Source organism: Ranitomeya variabilis, chromosome 1 (genome assembly GCF_051348905.1).
Source record: "Ranitomeya variabilis isolate aRanVar5 chromosome 1, aRanVar5.hap1, whole genome shotgun sequence".
In the NCBI taxonomy this organism is placed as follows: domain Eukaryota; kingdom Metazoa; phylum Chordata; class Amphibia; order Anura; family Dendrobatidae; genus Ranitomeya; species Ranitomeya variabilis.
The window spans coordinates 862,037,812-862,059,840 of record NC_135232.1 but is presented as its reverse complement, the minus strand read 5'-3'; the positions used below and the strand labels follow the sequence as shown (position 1 = coordinate 862,059,840).

The following is a 22,029-nucleotide window of genomic DNA, read 5'->3' as shown; positions in this document are numbered from 1 at the left end:
TTTTTGGTCCAAAAAGTTTATCGGTTGTGCAAAAGTGATCAAGCATAAAAAACTACATCAATTTAATATTGCTGTATTCACATCGAGGTACAGAATAAAGATATCACTTTTTTATGCATCACTTGAATGATTAAAATACAAAATGGGAAAAAAGGGAGCAGAATTGCTGTTTTTTTCAATTTCTCTCAATAAACAGTTAAATTTAAAGTAAACATATCACTAAAAATTTTATTTTTTAATTTAAAAGCAGCTGTAACAACATTAATGATTTGACACAAAACTTTTGGGACTTCTCAGGCTTCTCTGCTCTGCTGAAATCACTCTCCCACAATGCATTGCAGTAGGTTATTATAAGACTTTCACTATCCTCTGGTCAGTGATGCTTAGCACATACAGTGTCAGTTGAGTTACATCCCTGGTCAGTGTGGTCTGACTGCTTCATGGCTGAGGACTGCTCAGTGTGGGTATGATAGAGAATCCCAGCAGTCGAGTGCTGAGCTTCCATCTGAATGGAGCAGTCAGTCTGCTAGTTGGCTGGGAATGTAACTCTATTAACACTGTGTGTGGAACAGCACTACCAGTTCTAGGTGCAGAGCAGGCTCACTGGGCTGCTGTAATACAATGGTAACTATTGTGCTGTGTCTCAGCAATAAACCAGCGATCCTGATCTGCATCTGCTTGGAAGGCGCAATCTACTACCAGGATGTACAGGCAGCTCTTTCTGTACTGAAGACCAAGTGTCTTCATAAATCTTCAAACAGTTAGTTGTAGAGCTGCCTGTGAGCTTCCACTTCTGTTGCTTCAAGTCCTTGCTGTGGGATTCTTATTTCCTCCCCTGCAGACACTTGCATACAGCATCTAAATTATGATCTGAAGACTCCTGCAGCTGCTGTATCCTCCCCCACAATCACATCAAGTAGAAATGAGAAGAAATGTTGCTGGCAATAAATCCTACCTACTGACAGAAGACATGTGCCAGACAAGAGAAGTTTTATTTATTTTAGTACATGTATATGGCCAGTGTATATGAGTTAAATGTTGTACATACAGTATCTATGAAGTACATGCATGAATATATATATACAGTAAGAACTAAGTATGCACTGTGTATACATTGTATGTGTATACTGTATCTGTGAACTGTGTGATTATATACTGTATATGTGTGTATATGTACTGTATGTATATGATGTGTATATATACATTTTGTGTGCGGTGTGTAAAAACACTCAATACAGTATATGTGTGTGTTTATACTGTATCTACTCTGTGGTGTATATATACTGTATATGTGTATGCACAGTGTTTGTAGATATACAGTTGTGCTCAAAAGTTTACATACCCCGGAAGAAGTTTTGCTTTCTTGGCCTTTTTTCAGAGAATATGAATGAAAACTCCAAAACTTTTTCTCCACTCATGGTTAGTGGTTGGGTGAAGCCATTTATTGTCAAACTACTGTGTATAACATCCAACGACCCTGATCAAAAGTTCACATAGAAGTTCCGTGGTGATTTTTGCCTGATAACATGCACAGAACTTGACACAAATAGGTTTGAGTGGCTACTAAAGGTAACATCCTCACCTGCAACCTATTTGATTGTAATCAGTGTGTGTGCATTAAATCTGAGTGAGTTAATGGGATCCAGACAGACTCTTGCATCTTTTATCCAGCCACTGATGTTTCAGGATTGTGAGTCATGGGGAAAGCAAAAGTATTTTCAATGGATCTACAGGAAAAGGTAGTTGAACTGTATAAAGCAGGAAAGGGATGCAAAAAGATATCCAAGTAATTGATAATGCCAGTTAGCAGCGTTCAAACTGTGATTAACAAATGGAAAATCAGGGGCTCTGTAAAAAGAAAATCATGGTCAGGTAGACCAACAAAATGTTGTCCACAACTGCCAGGAAAATTGTTCCGGATGCAAAGAAAAACACAAAAATAACATTAGCTAAAATACAAGACTGAAAGCTATTGTGGCTCTTTTAAAATGCTCAATAAGGAGGCACTTGAGGAAAAATGGGCTGCATGGTCGAGTCGCCAGAAGAAAGCCTGCACAAATGCCACAAAGTATCTTGCCTACAATATGCAAAACAGCACAGAGACAAGCCTCAAAACATCTGGAACAATGTAATTTGGAGTGATGAGACAACAATTGAACTTTTTGGCCACAAACATAAATGTTACATCTGGAGAGAGGTCAATAAGGCCTATGATGAAAGGAACATCATTCCTTCTGTAAAGCATGCGCATAGTAAGAACTTGGACATTCCAACATGACAACAATCCAAAACACAAGACCAAGTCGACATTGTTAGGGCTGGCGGAAAGCACCAAATAATTATAAGGATGGTATAAGGTGCGTTCGCAGCTGGGGTCAACCGTGCAGAGATGGAACCTGCTGCTGAGTAATGGTGGAGGGACGCTTGCTCACACGTGAGTTAGACCTCATCCAGTGTGAATGGAAGTGAACTCTGTTGCTTCACAGAGTCACCAAATAAATGCTGCACCCTGTTAGCAGGCACAGGGTGCAGCTGAAAGACGCTGGTGGGATCCCTATGAATCACCCCCACTAGACTGGTGATTGGACTCGCTCTCACCATTGGTGGCTTTTGAGCCCGCGCCTGAGGACGCCCTGAGTCAGATGCAGAGTCCAAGAGGGAATTCCCACCCTACACTGACCAGATATCAGGACAGAACTAGGAATTTACTGCACAAGAGTGCGTGCAGTGCTGCACTGGCGGATGCCACTAACCACCCAAATTGGGCCAGGAAAGCGCTCTATTAGCACACGGCGCCGCACTGGCGGTCACTGTTAACAGATGCAGCATCGTGTGCTAGATGTGCGGGATAGCACTGTCAGGCACTAGGTAGCTTCCATCATTTGCAAACAGTCAACAACACTAGGGATGGGAATGATTCGGAGCTTTCATCCATCGACAGGCATACATCCACACACACACACAGTAGCAAGTTTATACTAGAGCATGGCCATGCAGCCTGAGAACCTTTTATAGTGGAAGTTCTCCAGGACTTTCCTAGTGGTCCAATAGGAGCTGCTACAGGACCTGAGCATGTGACCCCCGACATCCAATGAGAGGTCGTCCCTTGGGCATGCTCAGAAGAATAAAAGCAGGACTTAGTCCCAGGAGCGCCTGCTCGTCACTGATCAGTGTAGGTTATGATGGCTGAGCCTGGAAGGACAGCAGTAACCAACCGCACAGTATCAGCTTGAGCCAGACGCTGAGACCGACGTCTCTGCTGAGCATGCTCCACTGCGGCTGGAGGGGAATGGGAGACCGCAGTGGAGATGGTTGAAGATTCCTACTGTTCAGCAGTGGGAACTTGACACCTAACATGCCCCCCTCCTTAGGCCTCTCTCGCTCAAAGGCCGCAATGAGCTGCAGAGCTCGAATGTGCTCAGCAGGCTCCCAGGACCTGTCCTCTAGGCCATGATCCTTCCAATCCACCAAATAGAATATTTTTCCACGTACCACCTTACACCCCATGATGGCATTCACCTCATAATCATCCGTGGACGAATCCGATGTCCTGGCAGATAACTCAGAAAACCAGGACATGTGAACGAGCTTTAGGAGGGACACATGAAAGGTGTCTGTAATACCTAGGTGTGGAAGAAGGGCCAGATGGTAGACCACAGGGTTAATCTCTTCCAGGACCTTGAAGGGACCCAAGTAGTGAGGTGCAAACTTGGTGGACTGAACTTGCAGCCTGATATTATGGGCGGAGAGCCACACCAAGTCACGCGGAGCAAAGGTCGGTGCGGGGCACCGATGTGCATTGGCGGAGGACCTCATTCTCTCCTTGGAGGCCCGGATGGCATCCTGTGTGCAGCCCCAAATGTCACAGGCCTCCACAGCCCAATCTGCCACCCTGGAGTCGGTGGAAGACACGGGCATGGGCACAGGAACCCACGGTAGCAAAGATGCCCAGTCATCCAGTCTGGCTGAAACAAAATGTTGTAGGCATGTGATCAAGGTATGGTTGCCCCGCTTTACCAACCCATTCATCTTGGGATGGTATGGTGAAGAGAGATTCAGCTCGATGCTGAGTAGACGACAAAGCTCTCTCCAGAAAAGAGATGCAAACTTGGGACCCTGGTAACTGACAATTTTTTCTGGCATACTGTGTAGGTGGAAAATTTGCTTAATAACCAACGCCACCAAGGCCCGTGTAGCCGTGGAAGTGGCACCAAGTGCACCATTTTGGAAAGATGGTCAGTGACTACCCAAATAATGATGCAGCTACGGGTCTTGGGTAAACCCACCACAAAGTCCATCCCGACCATTTCCCGGGGCCTGTCCGCCACCGGCAGGATGTAAAGTAACCCAGCAGGCCATTGTTGAGGGGACTTATTCTTGGCGCAGGAGACACATGCCCGAATATAGTCTCCAACGTCATGGGCCATATGCTGCCACCAGTGCGTCCTTGCCAGGAGCTCAGATGTCCTCTTAGTCCCAAAATGTCCACCCACCCTGGAGGAGTGAGCCCAAGAGAGAACCAGCAGTTGCAAATTAGGTGGAACAAAAGTCTCGCCTGGAGGCACAGACTCTAGCGAAACCGGGGCCAAAGTTCTCAGGCTCTCAGAAGGGACAATAAGCCGAGGCTCAGTCTCCTGCTCCTCTGATGACACTATGGAGCGGGAGAGAGCATCAGCACAAATGTCCTTCTCCCCAGAGAGAAACTGGAGGGTGAAGTGGAACCGAGAGAAGAACAAGGTCCATCTGGCCTGGCAAGAGTTTAGCCACTGGGGGTTTATAAATATACCAAATTTATGTGGTCTTTGAATACTTGGAAGGGATAGTGAGCCCTCTCCAGGTGTCTCCACTCCAAAAAGGCCAACTTCATGGCTAGCAACTCCCTGTCCCCGATGGAATAATTCCTCTCTGCCGGTGAGAAGGTCTTTGAAAAGAAGAAGCAAGGATGCTTCCGACCTTGAGCATCCTTCTGGAAGAGGACGGCTCCAGCACCTACAGAAGAGGCATCTACCTCCATGATAAATGGTTTATCAACATTGGGGCGATGTAAAATGGGAGCTCTAGGGAAGTGTTACTTGATAGAGAGGAAGGCCTTGGAGACCTCCTCCGACCACAATTTGGGATCAGCTCCCATCTTGGTGAGGGCAACCAGGGGAGCTACCAAGGTTGAGAAGTGGGGAATGAACTGGCAATAATAGTTGATGAACTCATGAAGCGCTGCACTGTTTTGAGAGAATGGGGTTCCTGCCAGTCCATCACAGCCTGTAGCTTGGCAGAATCCATGGCCAACCCCCGGGCGGATATGATATATCCCAAGAAAGGCAAGGACTCCTGCTCAAACACACACTTCTTCAACTTGTCATAGAGGGAGTTTGCCCATAAGAGGTTGAAGACTTTGCAAACATCTCTCCGGTGGGAGTCTATATCTGGAGAGTAGATGAGAATATCATCCAGACAGACTGCGACCGAGGTGGTCAGAATATCCCAGAAGATATCATTCTTGGAAAACGGCAGGAGCATTACAAAGGGCATCACCAGATATTCATAGTGCCCGTCCCGGGTGTTAATTGCCATCTTCCATTCTTCCCCCCACGGATGCGAATCAGGTTGTATGCACTCCACAGATCAAGCTAGTAAATACCCTCACCCCCGCAACCTATCAAATTGCTCAGATATAAGTGACAGAGGGTACTTATTCTTAACGGTTATGGCTAGGGTTGAGCGAAACGGGTCGGCAATTTTCAGAAGTCGCCGACTTTTGGCAAAGTCGGGTTTCATGAAACCCGACCCGTCCCCTGTGTGGGGTCGGCCATGAAGTCGGCGATCTTCTGAATCTGGAATCGGAATTCCGATACCGATTCCCGATATGTTTGCGATATCGGGAATTGGTATCGGAATTCAGATTTAAGTGTAAAATAAAGAATTAAAATAAAAAATATCGCTATACTTACCATCTGATGCGCCCTGGTACTAAGCGGGAACCTTCCTTCCTTAGAATCAGCCTTCCAGGACCTTGCGGTGACGTCGCGGTGACGTCGCGGCTTGTGATTGGTCGCGCGGCCGCCCATGTGACCGCTCGCGCGACCAATCACAAGCCGCGACGTCACCGTGACGTCACCGAGGGTCCTGGAAGGGCTGATTCTTAGGAAGGAAGGCTGCCGGAAAGAAGCAGGGCACGTCCGATGGTGAGTATATACCTAATAGGAATATACTCACCCTCGGCTTCTTTCCGGCAGCCTTCCTTCCTAAGAATCAGCCCTTCCAGGACCCTCGGTGATGTCACGGTGACATCGCGGCTTGTGATTGGTCGCGCAAGCGGTCACATGGGCGGCCGCGCGACCAATCACAAGCCGCGACGACACCGCGACGTCACCGCAAGGTCCTGGAAGGCTGATTCTAAGGAAGGAAGGTTCCCGCTTAGTACCAGGGCGCATCAGATGGTAAGTATGGCGATATTTTTTATTTTAATTCTTTATTTTACACTTAAATATGGATCCCAGGGCCTGAAGGAGAGTTTCCGCTCCTTCAGACCCTGGGAACCATTGGAAACCCAATGCACTGCATTGGGTTTCGAGTTTCGGCCGACCCCGACCCCGACTTTTTTATAGGATCGGCCGATTTCACTCGACCCGACTTTTGAAAAAGTCGCGTTTCGTGAAACCCGACCCGATCCTATAAATGTAAAGGTCGCTCAACCCTTGTTATGGCATTAAGACCCTTGTAGTCTATGCAAGGACATAATTCTCCCTCTCTGGGAGAGATAATGGGTAGACTCGACCCCGGGGAGGCTCAGCACCAGGCAAGAGGTCAATAGGTCAGTCATAGGGGCAGTGAGGCAGAAAAGTCTCCACAGCCCTATTGGAGAACACATCTGCATAGGTCCAATAGTGTTTGGGGAGAGAGGAAATATCTGTGGGTACCTCTGTAGTAGCAACCTGAACGCACTCCCTCTGATATCTACCCTCACAAGATTCACTCCATCCCAAAATTCTCCCTGTGGACCACTCAATATGAGGGGAGTGGTACAGTAGCCAAGCTATCCCTAACAGGACCTCATCAATTCCCTCGGGAATGACAAGTACGGAGAAAATCTCCTGATGGGATGGCAACATAGAAAGAGTAAATAGGATGGTCTGGTATGTTATCTAGGAGGGCAGTGTCAACCCATTCACCACTCATACGGTCACTGGTTTGGCGAGCATCACCAGGGGTATTGTGTGCCATTGGACGAAGGCAGAAAATATGAAGTTGCCCTCCACCCCAGAATCCACGCAAAGCTCTACCGTATGAGTGGATGGACTTATGGTAATTGTCCCCTTGAAGGACATTTTGGAGGAAAATGTCGCCGTGAATAGTGTACCTCCTCCTACAACCACTAGACGCTGATGTTTTTCCTACCATTGGGGACATTTTCTGGCTTAATGTCCCTATTTCTGGCATACAGGACAGACCTTGTGTGCACGAATGATTCGGGACTTAGACCCCGCTCGTGTCACCTCCATGGTCTCATGTGGCTCAGACTCCTGGACCAGAGATTCCAGAGGTTTGGTGAAGTCTGGAGCTAGCCAAAACCTATGCCTACACTGAGCTCGCTCCAACCTTTGCGCTTTAAAACGAAGGTCGATGTGGGTAGATATTGCTATTAGCTCCTTCAGTGTGGCAGGAATCTCCCTAGTGGCCAAGGTGTCCTTCACATTGTCAGATAGTTCCCTCCAGAATACAGAGATGAGGACTTTATCCAGTCACTCCAGCTCAGATGCCAAAGTCCGGAAGTGGACAGAAAAATGGCTGACCATGGACAAACCCTGTGTCAATGCCAGCAGTTGGAGCACCATATCATGGGTGACACGAGGTCCCAAAAAGACCTGCTTCAGAGTTCTCAAGAACCGCAGATCACTCTGTACCACAAGATCATCGCGCTCTAACAGCGGCACAGCCCACTCCAACGCTGGAACCGACGTCTCTGCTGAGCAGGCTCCACTGCGGCTGGAAGAGAATGGGAGACCACAGCAGAGATGGTTCAAGATTCCTGCTGTGCAGCAGCGGGAACTCTACACCTAACAGACATGTCATTGGCTACAGCAGAACAAAGTGAAGGTTCTGGAATGGTCATCTCAGTCTCCTGACCTCAATATCATTGAGCAACTCTGCGGAGATCTCAAGCATGCAGTTCGTGCTAGGCAGCTCAGGAATTTACAGGAACTGGAGGCTTTTTGCCAAGAATAGTGGGCAGCTTTACCATCTGATAAAATAAAGAACTTCATCCACAACTACTACAAAAGACTTCAAGCTGTAATTGGTGTTAGAAGGGGCAATACACAGAATTAAGAAATGGGGTATGTAAACGTTTGAGCACAACTGTATTTATACACATTCTATATGTATGTGTGTGGTGTGTATACTGTATCTATATGCATACTGTTTATACTGTATATGTATGTGTGAGGTATGTGTGACATGTATATACCAGGAATGTCAGCTGTAGAAGCAAACACCACAAACATGTTATGTTTGGTGGAAATTTCATGCAGGTTTTTGCCTACGTCCATGTCAAATACAACCACAAACTGCCTCCCATTGTTTTCAATGTGAAATCTACGCAGATTTTTATTCTTTAAAGGCTTCCTCAGATAGCTATATGAAGATTAGTCCCAATAAAGCTCAGACCCACACTGATGATAACCACTCACATCTTCCTAGGTTTTAGTAATATTCACATATTTGTGTTTCGCTGACGGATTATGGGCTGCAGTGCGAGGATCGGCTGCCATTGTCCTGACCTGAACTCTTAGGTATAAATGAAGCTGTAAAGTTGTCAGTGGACCCTTGCATCATGGTTCATAGTCAGATCACAATACACAAATATGTGTATCCAACCTTATGGAAAGATTTGGTGCTGAGGGCAGTACCAGTAGTACATCTAGCCTTGCCTGTTGACATATTTGTCAAACTCCTGGGTGCTCATCTCTCAGTCATTCTCTCTGATTCTTGGACAACCTCTTTTTACCTCACTGTTTTAGCGACTTTGGGTCTTATAACAATGTCACATGAGCCCTGCAACCAATCAACCACTGCATTACTCTAACTTCCTTTGGGCATGCTGCTAGTTTGGGCATGTGCACTGCCTCATTGAATAAAATGGGAAAAAGTGCTATCTGTCAAAATGATGAATAGCAATTGTCCAATTATTATGGCTGTCTGCACGTGCCCTATGTCAGAGAGTATCAGCTGTGATGCTATTACTTCCTCCAGATGTCAGTTTCGTCTGAACGAAGAGAGTAAATCAACAGATGTCTGGGCTCACATGACATAACTATGGAGCAGCGCAGGCATCGGAGGTGAGAATTTTACATGGGAGCATATAGCAATAGAAAAGGTATCATTCGAGTACTGGATGACTGATTCCGCTGAAATTTTAATTCTGCAGCTTGTTCCAGGAAATTTGTTTTGCATGAAATTATGTGAATGGAGTGTTCATTATTATGCTCTGGGGTCTACTACATTGCTGACTAGAGGCGCTGCCTAAAAACCATACTGGAATCTGGTGGCATGTCTCATTACAACACAGCACGCTGAGCTGCTAATCCCAAGATGGCAGCTCCCATAACTGTAATTCTCTCATAACAATTCGTGTAATTATAGTCATTGTTCTTCCAAAGGTAATTTATTTCATGTATACAGTCTCCCTACTATAGCATACTATAGTATGTGTGAAAGTGATAGGTTCTCTTTAACAAGTTAAATGTACTCCAAAAAGGTGTCACTGACACAAACAGATCATTTAGCAAAAATATGTACCCCAAAAAAGTTTGAAAAAATGTGTCTGCTGGAATGAGGTGATGAAAAAAGTTTAGTCATTAGGCCTCATTGATGTTATTGTCCGACACCTAAATACATTTTTTAGGCACTGATGGTTTTAAAATAATTAAGTGAAACCCACTGCAGAATATGATGGGCTGCAATGGTGATGTGACTAGAATGGAGCATCATCAGAGAAACAGGACAATAGACCATGGCAAAAATATTGCCCAGTACATTGTTTTTAGAACTTTTACTATTTACTATTATTTGCTATCAAACAGCCAGATGAACTGAACTGTATACGACTAATGAAGAAAAGTGGTTGCAACAAAAATAATAGCTATTGAATCAATAATGGTATAAATTCAGCTTTTATTAAAATCTCGGATTAATAAATGTAAGGTATGCATTTGATTACAAAGAGTCATCCTCATTGGCTGGATTGCTTGTCAGCTCTATTCAAGTGAAGGGCTGATCTAACTCATTATACTCATAAGTTGCATTTATTGTCCATGGAATAGCTATTTTTTGCACGCAAACAGAAAAACATGGCTATAATTATGAAGAAAGTCTGTTTAAAAGTGGAAACTTTCCGAAAATCATGATTTATCAAATGTTTGATTGAGCTTATTTCTTACAATTTTAGATACCACTGAGAATGATAAGTTGATGTCATGCAGGTGCACATTTCCTTAAAAAATACATTCGCTGTATAAACAGAAGCACATTACCATATTATATAGATATTTATCTGTCACTTTTGATCTCCATATGCCAGTGTAATTTTACTTTATTTTAATTTAACACCTCTGAAAAGATGCAGTATATCTGAGATTTCCTGAACAATTGGACTATATCCCAGGATTGTATCCAAACAATCAGAACAGTCCCACCAGATTTGAGACTGTTGGAAATAGAAGAATAGTAGGATTAATTTCCCCTGTCCCATTTAATCAGTCATGGTCTGTGGACATTAGATGGGATTGGGAGTACAACCTTATACCTGTCAGCATTCACAGCTTTTCTTTTCATTAACTGGATTGGCACAACATCATTGTTGCAGTGTAATCCACATGTGATGCCGCACCAAGCTAGCTAATATTAAGGAACAGTGGATGTTGCAAGGTAGGAGGTAGTACTCCATTTTTCATCCAGTGGCCACATGACTATCTTGGCCTATGGAATGGAACAAGCAAATAAATTGACACCAACTCTTGCATGACAACTACAGAATTAGTACAAGGCCTAATAACTGTAGAACAATTCTTGTCATTCGTACATTTGATATTGATAACTCATATGCTAGAAAAAGAAAAAAAAGATTTTACATGGCCATCATTCCCATCCTGGTATACATGGCCACCATCCCCATCCTTGTATATATCGCCCCTTCATGCCTATCCTGGTGTACATGGCCCCTCATCCCCATTCTGGTATACTTGGCCATCATACCCATCCTGTTGTATATATCCCCCTCACCCTCATACTGGTATACATGGCCCCTCATCACCATCCTGGTATACATGGTCCTCTTATCCCCATAATGGTATACATGCGCCCCTTTCCCATCCTAATATACATGGCCCCTCATCACCATCCTTCTATACATGATCCTCTCATCCCCATACTGTTATACATGGTCCCCTCATCCTCATCCTGGTATACATGGACCTCATCTCCATCATGGTATACATGCCAACCATACCCATCCTGGTATACATGGCCCTCATCCCCATCCTGGTATACATGGCCCTCATTCCCATCCTGGTATACATGGTCCCATCCCCATTTTGGTATACATGGCCCCCATTCTGGTGTACATCGCCCCTCCTTGCCCTTCGTGGTATACATGGCCTGCTTATCCCCATCCTGGTACACATGGTCACCATCCTCATCCTGGTGATCATGACCCCCTCATCCTCATACTGTAGACATGGCTCTTTCATCCCCATCCTGGTACACATGGTCACCATCCTCATCCTGGTGTTCATGACCCCCTCATCTTCATACTGTAGACATGGCTCCTTCATCCCCATCCTGGTATACATGGGCCCCATCCCCATCCTGATATACATGGCCCCTCATCACCTTCCTGGTATACATGGTCCTCTTATCCCCATCCTGGTATATATGGCCCACTCCTCCCCATCCTGGAATACAATGCCCTCTCCTGGCATTAGCATTGGCAGAACCCATAATGTGGCATTGATGTAACATAATGTGCTCCAGAAGTCTGTGCCATATCATAGGTCCTCTTCCGGCCTATGGAGTTAGAATGTTTTCAGTGTGAAGAGATTGGTGGGTAATGTTTCTCTGAGCTCACTACATTTACTTTAATTGTTCTTTTATACGCATGAATTTAGACTACTGCTTTCTGCCATTTCCACAATTTATCATCACTTTTGAGACACAAAATGTTAGGCTTAAATGTTACCAGTCAACTCTGAGGTCATATCAGAATTGGCACAGCATAAATTCTAAGGGCACTATTAAGGACTAGTTTTTATGTATAATTTTTCATTCAATCATCCATTATTCTTGCATGTGTTGTATTTGTATTTGTATTTTTCTCGTATAGAACATGTACTCCTTATAGCCTTTTGGCATTTTGACATGTTAGAATGAAAACATTTATTTTTGATCCAGATGAACTTGCCAATTCAAGGAAATAGGTCCATGGACAATCCAAATAACACTCTGACAACATCCGTCTGTCATCAGGGTGTTGTCCATTTATCAATAAGCAGACAAAAACCTTTTAAAAATTTTTTAAGTGTATGAGAGAAATGGATGACACAAAGATTGTGAAAACTGAAACACAGGCGAAAATGGATCCAGCACACTGGAAAAAAGGTCCACTATTTATGTAGGAGAAAATTCAAAATAGGCCTTGTCCGTGTTTCTTACTAGGGCATGTCAGAGAATTTAGCACTTATGAGTACAAGTACTGTATCTGAGGATATAACTGTCATCCTTTGGGCTACACATTTGGTAACAGTAAAATTGAATTGATTTGATGATGATTTATGTAAGCACGCACTTCTAGAACAGTGTAAGTTATCCCAAGCAATGTTTTCCTTCCACCAGTGTGATTTATTGCTCGCTTTGTAATATTAGATATTACTATATTTCAAGCTCTAACCCCCTAGTTTATGTGGGCTTTTCAATATATTACATAACCCTCAAGCAACAGAGTAAATGAATGTAGACAATAAGGAAAAAGTAACTTTAGTTTCTAAGTCTGAAAACTGTTAAGATATTGCATTTTGTAGCAGATTCACATGACATTAATTCTGAATTACATTTTAAGCTACATAGGAAAATCACATTAGATCTAATTAGCACTTCAAGTTTTTGAAAATCAAATTATTGCAAATATTTAATTGTTCTGAAATGTGAAACTCTGCCAGGTTACAGGAGTTCTTCTCTAAAAGTAACAACACCTAGATTTAATTCTGTTATAAATTATAATTTCATCCAATTAACATATTTTCCAAACACATTTTAGTTGGTTAGCTATTAGTCAATGCATATGTCGAATAGCTGCATGAAATAGAAGACTATTTCCACATAATTTCACATAATGCATGGCAGTTTACTCTCTATGGAGCTTTGGAACCATAGACCAATCAGAATTCCCCTACTAACTCAACACTACTGCTAAAAAATAAGGAGTACAATGGCAAGGAATTGGATCATATCCGAAGAAGAAAGCTAGGCAGCAGAATCTGGTTGATGCTCTGGGGAATGTTCCTCTGGAAAACCATGGAGTCTGATATTCAGGTGGATGATAATTTGGCATGTATCACTTATTTAAAAGGGTTTTCTCATAAACAAAGTTATCTTTAATCAACATTTTAATCAATAGATCTTTGAATAATAATAAGATACAAAATTGGATTTGTTCACAAATGTCCCTGTGCTGAGATAATCTTAGATATAGTGGCTTGTGAATGTATTGACACCCGCTTGGCTTTTTACCTATTTTGTTACATTACCACCTGTGTTTAAATATTTTGAAATTCGATTTGTGTATGATGTATTAGCACTGCATAGTCTAAATTGGTGAAGTGAAGTGAGAAAAATATAGGCAAATAAATTCATGGCAACTAAAAATTTACATTTGCATATGCATACACCCCTTTTGATATGAAGCCCCTAATAAATTCTGGTGCAAGCAATTACCTTCATAAGTCACATGCTTATTGAAAGGAAATCCACCAGTGTGCAATCTAAGTGTCACATGGTCTGTCAGCATATACACACTTTTTCTCAAAGGCCACAGAGGCTGACACACCATTAAGCAATAGACACCACTAAATAAAACCACGAAGACCAAGGAAACAAGTCAGGAACAAAGTTGATGAGAATTACAAGTCAGGTTTGGGTTATGAAAAAATATTCCAATCTCTGGTGATGTCCTGGAGTACCATGAAATCCATTATTATCAAATGGAAAAAGCATGGTACCACAACAAACCTACCAAGAGAGATCCACCCATCAAGACTCTCAGTCCAGGAAAGGAGGGCATTAATCAGAGAAGCAGCATAGAAACCAAATGTAATCCGGAAGGAGCTGCAAAGTTCCCAAGTAGAGACTGAAGAATCTGTCCGAAGACCACAAGTAAGCTATACACCCCATAGAGGGTATGTTGTGGAAAATAAAAACCTTTATTTACACACAAAAATTGTTAAGCTTGTTTTGAGTTTGCCAAAAGACATGTGGGAGACTCCCCAAATATATGGAAGAAGGTGCTGTGGTTAGATTAGGTCACCTCGAACTTTTTGGCCAAGGTAAACGCAATGTCTGTCACCAAACCAACACAGTTCATCACCCCAAAAACACTATCCCCACATTAAAACATGGTGGTAGCAGCATCATGCTTTGAGGATGTTTTTCAGCAGCAGAGAAAGGGAAAATGGTCCCAGTCAAGGGGAAAATGGATGGTGCAAAATAAGAGATATTCTTGAGCAAAACCTGTTTTAGTCTGTCAGTGATTTGATACTGGTGTAAGAAATGAGAATATTGAACTTTGTCCCCAACACCTTTCAGTACATATAGATGATGTCAACAACATTTAAATAGACTGTATATATTTTAGAGTAATATATATATGCGATGGTACTGCTACACCTTTAAGTATATTACCATTGGCGCATACGGGTACTGCTACAACTGCAGTGTATTACCTGTGGAGTACAATGTATATCTATGTGCATTATTTCGGTACATTTGCTAAACTGTATTTTGTATATTTATTATAGTAGTATAGGCAAAGTGCATTGTCCCGGGTTGGCCACTAGATGGGGGCATTGCAGGGTTGGCCTTATAGCTTACAGGTAGTTAGGATAGGAAATACTCAACATAGGAGGGGCACAGTGGGATAAGATAGTGAGGTCTTCCTGGTTTTAATTAGTTGGGGCTGTGGTGCCCATGTAGCTAGCCCAGGGCAGCACCATGCCATGCAACATTCTAAGAAAGAGAAACCCAGAATATAGCAACCTGGGGCAGGAGCTCATCAGGAAAAAGAAAAACATCAGTGCTACAGATGCAGTATAGCTGAGTCTGAACCTATAAATAAGGAGTCTAAGCAGCATGGGCAGGTCGCTCATCATGTGGCAGATTTTTACGTGGGCAGCAGTTTTCAGATCCGGTGCGAAAAGTCTGCGAACACCCTCACACGAGGCAGGAATTCTGGACAGAGAGGACACTGAGGGACTGAAAAGTACTGTCTATCCCAGGGCTGAGCTTAGAGAAGGGGAGAGATGAAAAGGGACAGAGAGTACGTTGCCTGCTGTGAAACCTGATGTAATTGAAGATGATCTAGTTGTGCTGGGTAAAAATGCTGTTGTTGATGTGAAACTGGACTGTGACTCTCTTATTGCTATTCCGTCTGCAGAGAACCCAATTACACACTGGAGGAGCCTTGATGGTGTGGGGGAGCAGCACCGAGGAGGTACTCAAGGAAGGAAACATGATCATATGCGGAGAGGGGACCAGGGGGTAATAAATGGATTACTATTGGCCATGACTACAGCCCTGGCCCCATCTCACACTGGGATGGAGGTTCACCTTCTAACAAGACAAAACATACTGCTAAAGCAACACTCGAGTGATTTAAGGTGAAATGTTTTGGAGTGGCCTTGTCAAAGTCCAGACATTAATCCAATTGAGATTCTGTGGTCAGACATGCGCCCAAGATTGTTGTTCACCAGAGGAAACCACCTAACTTGAAGGAGTTGGAGCAGTTTTGCCTTGAGGATTGGGCAACAATCCCAGTGGTAAGATGTGGAAAGCTCATAGAGACTTATCTAAAGCAACTTGAACTTATAATTGCCGCAAAAGGAAGCTCTACAAAGGATTAACTTTAGGGGGTGAATAGTTATGCACACAGAAGTTTTCGGTTACTTTGTCAAATTTGTTATTTGTTTCACACAGAAAAAGAAAACAAAATGTTAACAGTTGTAGGCATGTTCTTTACATGAACTAATGCAAACTCTCAAAAAATCCAGTGAAATTCCAGGTTGTGATATAGCAAAACATGAAAAATGCCAAGAGGGTGAATACTTTATAAAGTCACTGTAATTGCCCCTGCTATGTACTGTATAATGGCTGAATTTCACCGTGAAGGAACATGGTTTGATCATAACACATATCCTGACTAAGGGAGAATGCAAAAGAGACTGCACAGACAATGGCGCATGGGAGTGCAGCAAATTTTTTCTTTGAGGTAAAACATTGCTTAAAAGCAAGCAGTGAAATGTTTTCCTCACAAACAGAATCAGCAGCTATCACATGCTGTCCTGTCTGTAAACTCTATTTTGCATCCTCCCCAGCCCAGGAGATGTGGCATGATCAGACCATGTCAAAGCATGATAAGACACAGCCATTACACAGTATATAAAAGGGGAACATGTATTAGATTATCTCAGGACAGTAACTTTTTTTAACTACATCCAATGGCTTAACTTAATTTTATTCCAAGATTTATTAATTAAAATATACTTTGCTCGTGGGGCAACCCCTTTACATAGAATTACCGACACGTTCACCTCTTCATGTTAATGGTGTTTCCTATTGGCAGTGCTCTCTTTCCACAGGATAATGATCCCTGATACAATAAACAATGATCAGGAACGGTTGATTTACAGTAGATGAACATGAAAAAAGGGTTCTAGATGTTTACTCAAGCAACTGTAGGGTATAATGCCGTCCAATCCACGGAGGCCTCACGTCAAAACTTACAGGGATTAATGGATCTGATATATTTGAAAAAACTGACCGTAACATCCAAACATAGACTAAGTGTGAAAAGGTGCTGAACCTAGAGTCACCAACTCTTATATAGTCAAGCAAATAAGGCAGCACACTGCAGCGCTAAAACATGCAAACATGAAATATGAAAATTGAACTGCATTGCTGCACTAGAAATATGAAAAATGAGAGCGTTTAGCATATAAAAATGGCCAATTTTATGTGTACCTGGTAGCCACTTTACGGCATCTCTCTTATACCAGGTCCTACGCTTTCCTTTCCTCGCTGAGAATAAACATCTCCATCTGAATGGGTACCTATGAAAACCTCTTCTTAGACTAGCATTCTCACTCTCTGTGGAGGGGTAATGGACCTGCTGCAATTAAAACACCTGTGACTAGGAGGCGGAGTGCTCGGTCAGAAGGCTAAATAACACATTTGAAAAAACTGACCATCACATCCAAACATAGACTAAGTGTGAAGAGTTGCTGAACCTAGAGTCACCAACTCTTATATAGTCAAGCAAATAAGGCAGCACACTGTAGCGCTAAAACATGCAAACATGAAACACGAAAATTGAACTGCATTACTGCACTAGAAATATGAAAAATGAGAGCGTTTAGTGCATAAAAATAGCCAATTTTATGTGTACCTGGTAGCCACTTTACGGCATCTCTCTTATACCAGGTCCTACGCTTTCCTTTCCTCGCTGAGAATAAACATCTCCATCTGAATGGGTACCTATGAAAACCTCTTCTTAGACTAGCATTCTCACTCTCTGTGGAGGGGTAATGGACCTGCTGCAATTAAAACACCTGTGACTAGGAGGCGGAGTGCTCGGTCAGAAGGCTAAATAATACATTTGAAAAAACTGACCGTCACATCCAAACATAGACTAAGTGTGAACAGAGAGTGAGAATGCTAGACTAAGAAGAGGTTTTCATAGGTACCCATTCAGATCGAGACGTTTATTCTCAGCGAGGAAAGGAAAGCAAAGGACCTGGTATAAGAGAGATGCCATAACCACAGCTTCATGAGAAAAATGCCCAATTATTAATCATACAAAATGAATAATCAATCATGCTAAATGGGCCATGTCAGACATGTCTGTGGGAAAATCGCTGGAGAAATATTCAACAACCATAGAAAACATGCGATCAAGAAACTCCCAACAAAGTATAATGAAAGATAATGTAAACACTTTATTGCAATCACATATAAAAAACACGGTATTACAGGCCAGGGAGGGAAGTATGAAAAAACACACAGAGCACAATGTGCACTAGGAAACGGTCAGGGGTACAAACATGTGGAACCAAGGAGTGCAAATATAGAAATCTATGGACCCTGAGGGACTACTATATCCATACAATAGCAGGAAGCATTACCCAAATGTATAATTATAGCCAGACTTAAGCTGGAGGGTTAATGCTATGAATACAATACCATGCATAGTGCCATAATTACCTGCACAGGCAGAAACGCACTCCAGGTCCACTGTATACCCACCCCAACGCACGTTTCGGCGAGGTACGCCTTTTTCAAGGGGTAAGAGAGATGCCGTAAAGTGGCTACCAGGTACACAGAAAATTGGCCATTTTTATGCGCTAAATGCTCTTATTTTTCATATTTCTAGTGCAGTAATGCAGTTCAATTTTCGTGTTTCATGTTTGCATGTTTTAGCGCTGCAGTGTGCTGCCTTATTTGCTTGACTATATAAGAGTTGGTGTCTCTAGGTTCAGCACCTGTTCACACTTAGTCTATGTTTGGATGTGACGGTCAGTTTTTTCAAATGTATTCTTTAGCCTTCTGACTGAGCACTCTGCCTCCTAGCCACAGGTGTTTTAATTGCAGCAGGTCCATTACCCCTCCACAGAGAGTGAGAATGCTAGTCTAAGAAGAGGTTTTCATAGGTACCCATTCAGATGGAGACATTTATTCTCAGCGAGGAAAGGAAAGCGTAGGACCTGGTATAAGAGAGATGGCGTAAAGTGGCTACCAGGTACACATAAAATTGGCCATTTTTATGCGCTAAACGCTCTCATTTTTCATATTTCTAGTGCAGTAATGCAGTTCAATTTTCATGTTTCATGTTTGCATGTTTTAGCGCTGCAGTGTGCTGCCTTATTTGCTTGACTATATAAGAGTTGGTGACTCTAGGTTCAGCACCTGTTCACACTTAGTCTATGTTTGGATGTGACGGTCAATTTTTTCAAATGTATTCTTTAGCCTTCTGACCGAGCACTCCGCCGCCTAGCCACAGGTGTTTTAATTGCAGCACGTCCATTACCCCTCCACAGAGAGTGAGAATGCTAGTCTAAGAAGAGGTTTTCATAGGTACCCATTCAGATGGAGACATTTATTCTCAGCGAGGAAAGGAAAGCGTAGGACCTGGTATAAGAGAGATGGCGTAAAGTGGCTACCAGGTACACATAAAATTGGCCATTTTTATGCGCTAAACGCTCTAATTTTTCATATTTCTAGTGCAGTAATGCAGTTCAGTTTTCGTGTTTCATGTTTGCATGTTTTAGCGCTGCAGTGTGCTGCCTTAATGGATCTGATGGCACAGGACTATTATTTTCATTCTATTATCTCAGCTTCTCACCACCCTCTGACAGTGACTAACAAGTTTCTACCCATACGCAAATGTAGGCAGAGACTTGACAGTCACTGTCAGCGGGAACCAGCCTGGGAGAAGCTGCTAGGGACCTGCCTGTCCGTCTAGTCAATAGCTTGGCTTGGTTTCTTGCAGCTATTAAAAGAATATTTTTCTGTGAAAGGCTGAAGCATTTCAGAGTCAAACATACTACATCCAGTGGCTTACACATACTGTTCACATTTTGGGCAGCATGTGTCACCTGTCAGGTTCCCTTTAAGGTTTAATATTACATGCAAACTCAGTATCTTAATTTGTGAAATGAAATGCTTAAGTACTACTTTTTTTTACCTAATCCTGTTTTTAATTCCCTAAAAAAGAGAAAAATGATGTGTAGTGACCCGAATTGAAGTGTACTTGTATGTGGCTCCAGCCTAAGGATCGCCTCCAACAGAGATGATTGGTAAAATTTCCTGATGATTTGTTTTGTTCACCATGTGCAATCATATCTGTGTGTGAACCCTGCAAGTAATTGATGACATTACTATATAGAGGCTCTACCCTGAAGCTCAAGATGATGAAATTAACAATTATGAGATGCAATTAGAGAAAGTCCATTTACTCTCTTTAAAGCACTGTTAAATCTTGCTGTGGAACATGTTGATTTATGAAGCATAGTAATAATGAAGATTTTTTTAATTATTGTTTTTACGGATCAGATTGTTTCTGAATCATTTGATATCAATAGGAAATAAAATAAAAATGCTATTAGGTTTTTCTAATTATTGTGTAATGAGACTGAATAATGAAGATAGCAGGTACGTTTTTGTCTCATGTAGCACGGCTAAGGCATTGCTAGACATGGCACATAAATGCAGGTAAAAAGCAATGTTTATCTCTTGCTTAAAGTGAGAAATCAATATTACATCCACTCTTAAGAAGTAACTAATGTCTTCAAATAAAATGCCTTTTTCACTGCAAGATACATTTTACTTATCTAATCAAAGGTGTGACTTCCCAACATTGATGAGCTCCATATTGAACCAGTTACCAGATCATTAACTCTTAAGCAAGAAAAAAAATCAGCAACTCATTATCACAAGTAATAAAAGCAAGAAGAATTCCTATGTTTTGCATTTCCTAGTCAGCTGTTGATACATTCTCGGCACGACCCATAATTTACAATAATCTCTGAGCTCACTGTGTTGAAAAATCAAAGCATTAACTAGATAGAATGTATTCATATATGGTTACTTAAAAGTGATATTACTTTCTGGTCAGGTTTATTTTGAAGATATGTTATCAGCATATAATATATAGCTATTAAATTGGCTTCTGCAGGATGTTTAGGCTCCGCATGTTCTCTAAAGGAAGAATAATAATGTTCCAAGCAGGTCATTATCTATGGGAGCGCAAGCTGCATTGATATATATGTTTTTTGCAGCGAGATGTTCTTGTAAACTTGTTTAAGTGCATGAGATATAGGGCTCATGCACACAGATCATTACTCTGCTCTCAGAATTATAGCATAGATAAACCCCACAAACATGCTGAACAAGTTACTGCGGGTCAAGATCTTATTGTGCTTTCCAATTTTCAATTATTGCAGTGTTCACTGATAATAAAAGAAAACCATGGTAAGATGAGAGGTCACAGGCAATAATTTCTTTTCAATATTGAGTTCTTATATTATCAGTAATGTTTTTTTTTTGCTTTAAACAAACTTTGCTTTTTACAATATATTTTGTAGACGTTAAGTGGCTTTATGCTATTCAATATGTTCAAAGTGCACATGGAAAGGCAGGGGGAAGTCTAATAGATTATATGTGTCATGTGCTTTCAGTTTTTCGGTAGATGGAAACTGTTAAAAGAGATTTTTTTTAAAATACGTTTAGCAAATGAACATGATCATGTAAGGAATTGCATTACACTCATTACATGATCCTGTACATATCTGTAGAAGAAAAATCCTTCATACTAACATTCAGGAAGCAAGAAATCCCCATATCTTTGGAGTTGATTATTTTAGCCTTTCTTGTATTTTATTTGGAGACTAGTACTACTGATGTCCTTCGTTTTTTATGTACATACCCATGGACAGTGGATGCCTTGCCAATGTTCACATGTTCAAAAGGAATAAAATGGGAAAAACCTGACGCAAGGCTTCACACCACTAACATGTCACTAAACATGTAGAGTAGATCCCCAACTGTTGCTTAAAAGTTATTTCCAAAATCATAACATGATCTTAGCTTTCTGCACATCCATAAATAATCATGTGTGCCGATACAACCTATTTGTAAATCTGTTTTGATTTTCAGCTTTCACCATCATAATGGTGAACCTCTCCCCAAGGGTCCCTCTGATGCCACCGAATTCAT

General features: G+C 42.1%; 1 protein-coding gene across 2 annotated transcripts in view; it reads right to left on the bottom strand.

The window, feature by feature from the left end:
• Positions 1-22,029, bottom strand: part of GRID2 (glutamate ionotropic receptor delta type subunit 2) — a 1,941,594-nt gene that overhangs the window by 606,271 nt on the left and 1,313,294 nt on the right. The window lies entirely within an intron of this gene.